Genomic DNA, 5,409 nt, shown 5'->3' with positions numbered 1-5,409 from the left:
TGCGGAGGTCGGCGGAGGGCTTAATAGTCGCCCCCGAGTGCCCCGAGAGAATCTCCAAAAGTGGGGTCAAAGCGAGAGTTCCATGGGCGGACGGATGACACTGGAGCGGAAAACCATGTTTTCACACTGAAAAAAATGTCAGACTTCCAGGTGGGAGAAACTGCTGGGGCTGTACCGAGGACGCTTCCAGGAGCCTGGGGAAGATTTTCTGGAAGAGTCCTTGACACTTAGAAAAATTTTGAGAAAATATCGATTTTGTGAAAAAATGTCACATTTCCCCTACTTCCACCCCAGGGGGGCGTCAATATGTTGTAAAGCACCCCAGGGCAGTGACCTAAATGCGGGTGAAGTTTGCGGTGCACGGGGGGAAAGTTGAATTTTTGGATGAAAATGCGTATTTTCATACTTTGAAAATTTCAGGCGTGTGTCAGACTTCCAGGCGGGGGCAGCCGCTGGAGGCGTACCGAGGACGCTTCCAGGAGCCTGGGGAAGATTTTCTGAAAGTGTCCTTGGGACTTAGAAATATTTTGAGAAAATCTCGATTTTGTGAAAAATGTCACATTTCCCCTACTTCCACCACAGGGGGGCGTCAATATGTTGTGAGGTAACCCAGGACAGTGACCTAACTGTGGGTAAAGTTTGCGGGGCACGGGCGGAAAGTTGAATTTTTGGATGAAAATGCGTATTTTCATACTTTGAAATTTTCAGGCGTGTGTCAGACTTCCAGGCGGGTGCAGCCGCCGGAGGTGTACCGGGGACGCTTCCAGGAGCCTGGGGGAGATTTTCTGGAAGAGTGCTTGGGACTTAGTGCAATTTTTTAGAAAATCTCGATTTTGTGAAAAATGTCACATTTCCCCTACTACCACCACAGGGGGGCGTCAATATGTTGTAAGGCACCCCAAGGCAGTGACCTAAATGCGGGTGAAGTTTGCGGTGCACGGGGGGAAAGTTGAATTTTTGGATGAAAATGCGTATTTTCATACTTTAAAAATTTCAGGCGTGTGTCAGACTTCCAGGCGGGGGCAGCCGCCGGAGGTGTACCTGGGACGCTTCCAGGAGCCCGGGGAAGATTTTCTGGAAGAGTCCTTGGGACTTAGTGCAATTTTTAGAAAATCTCGATTTTGTGAAAAATGTCACATTTCCCCTACTACCACCACAGGGGGGGCGTCAATATGTTGTAAAGCACCCAAGGGCAGTGACCTAAATGCGGGTAAAGTTTGCGGTGCACGGGGGGAAAGTTGAATTTTTGGATGAAAATGCGTATTTTCATACTTTGAAAATTTCAGGCGTGTGTCGGACTTCCAGGCGGGGGCAGCCGCCAGAGGCGTACCGGGGACGCTTCCAGGAGCCTGGGGAAGATTTTCTGAAAGTGTCCTTGGGACTTAGAAATATTTTGAGAAAATCTCGATTTTGTGAAAAAATGTCACATTTCCCCTACTTCCACCACAGGGGGGCGTCAATATGTTGTAAAGCACCCCAGGGCAGTGACCTAAATGCGGGTGAAGTTTGCGGTGCACGGGGGGAAAGTTGAATTTTTGGATGAAAATGCGTATTTTCATACTTTGAAAATTTCAGGCGTGTGTCGGACTTCCAGGCGGGGGCAGCCGCCAGAGGCGTACCGGGGACGCTTCCAGGAGCCTGGGGAAGATTTCATGAAAGTGTCCTTGGGACTTAGAAATATTTTGAGAAAATCTCGATTTTGTGAAAAATGTCACATTTCCCCTACTTCCACCACAGGGGGGCGTCAATATGTTGTGAGGTACCCCAGGACAGTGACCTAACTGTGGGTAAAGTTTGCGGGGCACGGGCGGAAAGTCGAATTTTGGATGAAAATGCATTATTTTCATACTTTGAAAATTCCAGGCGTGTGTCAGACTTCCAGGCGGGGGCAGCCGCTGGAGGCGTACCGAGGACGCTTCCAGGAGCCTGGGGAAGATTTTCTGAAAGTGTCCTTGGGACTTAGAAATATTTTGAGAAAATCTCGATTTTGTGAAAAAATGTCACATTTCCCCTACTTCCACCCCAGGGGGGCGTCAATATGTTGTGAGGTACCCCAGGACAGTGACCTAACTGTGGGTAAAGTTTGCGGGGCACGGGCGGAAAGTCGAATTTTGGATGAAAATGCATTATTTTCATACTTTGAAAATTTCAGGCGTGTGTCAGACTTCCAGGCGGGGGCAGCCGCCGGAGGCGTACCGAGGACGCTTCCAGGAGCCTGGGGAAGATTTTCTGAAAGTGTCCTTGGGACTTAGAAAAATTTTGAGAAATTTCCGATTTTGTGAAAAATGTCACATTTCCCCTACTTCCACCCCAGGGGGGCGTCAATATGTTGTAAAGCACCCCAGGGCAGTGACCTAAATGAGGGTGAATTTTGCGGTGCACGGGCGGAAAGTCGAATTTTTGGATGAAAATGCGTATTTTCATACTTTGAAAATTTCAGGCGTGTGTCAGACTTCCAGGCGGGGGCAGCCGCCGGAGGCGTACCGGGGACGCTTCCAGGAGCCTGGGGAAGATTTTCTGAAAGTGTCCTTGGGACTTAGAAATATTTTGAGAAAATCTCGATTTTGTGAAAAAATGTCACATTTCCCCTACTTCCACCCCAGGGGGGCGTCAATATGTTGTAAGGCACCCCAAGGCAGTGACCTAAGTGGGGGTGAAGTTTGCGGTGCACGGGGGGAAAGTTGAATTTTTGGATGAAAATGCGTATTTTCATACTTTGAAAATTTCAGGCGTGTGTCGGACTTCCAGGCGGGGGCAGCCGCCAGAGGTGTACCGGGGACGCTTCCAGGAGCCTGGGGGAGATTTTCTGGAAGAGTCCTTGACACTTAGAAAAATTTTGAGAAAATCTCGATTTTGTGAAAAATGTCACATTTCCCCTACTTCCACCCCAGGGGGGCGTCAATATGTTGTAAGGCACCCCAAGGCAGTGACCTAAGTGGGGGTGAAGTTTGCGGTGCACGGGGGGAAAGTTGAATTTTTGGATGAAAATGCGTATTTTCATACTTTGAAAATTTCAGGCGTGTGTCGGACTTCCAGGCGGGGGCAGCCGCCAGAGGTGTACCGGGGACGCTTCCAGGAGCCTGGGGGAGATTTTCTGGAAGAGTCCTTGACACTTAGAAAAATTTTGAGAAAATCTCGATTTTGTGAAAAATGTCACATTTCCCCTACTTCCACCCCAGGGGGGCGTCAATATGTTGTAAGGCACCCCAAGGCAGTGACCTAAGTGGGGGTGAAGTTTGCGGTGCACGGGGGGAAAGTTGAATTTTTGGATGAAAATGCGTATTTTCATACTTTGAAAATTTCAGGCGTGTGTCGGACTTCCAGGCGGGGGCAGCCGCCAGAGGTGTACCGGGGACGCTTCCAGGAGCCTGGGGGAGATTTTCTGGAAGAGTCCTTGACACTTAGAAAAATTTTGAGAAATTTCCGATTTTGTGTAAAAATCACCCATTTCCCCTACTTCCACCCTAAAGGGGCGTCAATATGTCGTAAGGCGCCCCTAGACAGTGACCTAAGTGGGGGTGAAGTTTGGGTCTGCTGGGTGGAAAACTGAAAAAAAGCGATTTTGTGACTTTGAGAACAAACAGAGAGCTCAAAACTTTGAAAAACGTCAGACCGCTGTCAGACTTCCAGGCGGGGGAAAGCTCTGAGGTTGTACCGAGGACACTTCCATGGCCCCCGGATTGATTTTCAAGAAAGAGTCCTTGGGACTTTGAAATTTTCCGGCGAGCTGTTTTTGGCTTCCGGGAGCCGTAGAACTTTGGGAAATCGATTCCGCTCACCGGTTCAGGGTGTTTCGAGCTAGTCCAGGTCCCAGCTACGCCGCCTGGCCTCCAAATTTCGCAAATTCGAAAAAAAAAAAAATAGAACCGGAATGAGGAAATTTCTGGCCGCCGGATCCGCCGCACGGCTCCAGGAGGTCGGACACTTTTTGACTTTGTTCCCTTAAAGTGGGGGTCGGTGTCTCACCATGCAAATACCCAGTTTTGCACACCAGCTGCAGGATATAGGAGAGAGAGGTACCTCTCGGCCCCGACCAAAATCCGTTGTTTTCGTGGTTCCTCGACTCGGGTAGGCGGTTTGGCGAGTACCCCCCTTTTGCATGGAAGTTCGCACTCGCGCCGAGACCAGGCTTCCGCGGCTCCAGGGGGACTTTTGCCGGTTGTCCGTCCCGAGTCCGAGACGCGTTTCCTGGGTCGCCCGAGCCCGAACGGACCCTCCCCACGTGGGTTCCTGTCCTCTGAGGGCGACGGTCGTCAGAAGGGGGGCAGATCCAGAGTCCTCGTCCGCAGGAGGGCTCTGGGAGGGCGGATCGCTCCTTCTGACTTTGTCCCCTCGGAGCGGGCTCGGCGTTTCTCTGTGTCGGATGTCTCCCGCTTCCGCGCCAACGGGGAGACCTATGAGAGAATCGCACCGCGACCCGGCTTCCGTCTCGAGGGCGCCCGGAGCGCGCCGGACACTCGCTTCCAGGACTCCAGGGGCACGTTTCTTCCCCGTCTCCCCCGAGGGGAAGAACGGAGGCAGGGGTTCCACCCGAGCCCCTGCCCTTTCTTCCGATCGATCTGGCTCAGCGCTCCCGGGTGGGGAGGTGGTGCCGCTCGCTCGGCCCGGGCTTTGGAGCCCGCGTCGGTTTACGGCGGGCGGTCTCCTTCCTCTGTTACCCCCCCCCGGGTTTCAGGCACTCGTCCTTGGGCGCGCACGCCGGCGGTCGCCCTCCCGTCTACGGACGGAGGCGGCCGAGCTGTGGGGAGTTTGACCCGAACCGTGGTACGGCAGCGGTCCGACGACCCGCACGGGCGAACGGAGGGGCGCCCACCCACCTCGGCGTGGGGGCCCGCCGTCCGAATCGCTCCCCGCGCGGGGCAGCACAACGATCTTCTCCGAGGGCGGCCCTTTGACTTTCAGATGCGCAGCTCGTCCGCGGAGGCCCGCGCCGCACCCCAGCGTCCGAAGGGCGGCCTCCGCGGTGGGCATCGGCGAGAGCGGCGGCGGTGGGTGGCGCTTCCACGCCACCGCCGAGCTCCGCGTTTTCCAGTCTTTTCCCGAGCCCCTACGATAGTGGGGGGATGACAGACGTGCGGGGAGGCGGGCGAGTGGGTTCTCACCGTGCGGTGTGCCCCGCGGCCGAACGCCGTCGCCTTCCCCTCGTCCGCCGTCCTCCGAGGCGGCTCGGCAGGGAGCGCGAGAGCGAGAGGGAGAGCGAGAGAGAGAGACCAAGCGGACGCCCCGGAGCGAGAAGGGAGGATGGAGAAGGAAAGACGAATCGAAGGGGGGCACGAGTTTGGCGAAGGGAGTACCCGGCGTATTGCCGCACCGGACTTCGTCTGTTCTCAACAGTCGAGACACGGCTTCGGGGGGAGACGCCGCTCGGTCGGTCACCTTTGAGGTTACGGGCAAGAGCCCGGGACAAGG

This window comes from Ranitomeya variabilis, chromosome 2 (genome assembly GCF_051348905.1).
Source record: "Ranitomeya variabilis isolate aRanVar5 chromosome 2, aRanVar5.hap1, whole genome shotgun sequence".
In the NCBI taxonomy this organism is placed as follows: domain Eukaryota; kingdom Metazoa; phylum Chordata; class Amphibia; order Anura; family Dendrobatidae; genus Ranitomeya; species Ranitomeya variabilis.
The sequence above is the reverse complement of the archived record's forward strand: the minus strand, read 5'-3'. Positions refer to the sequence as shown.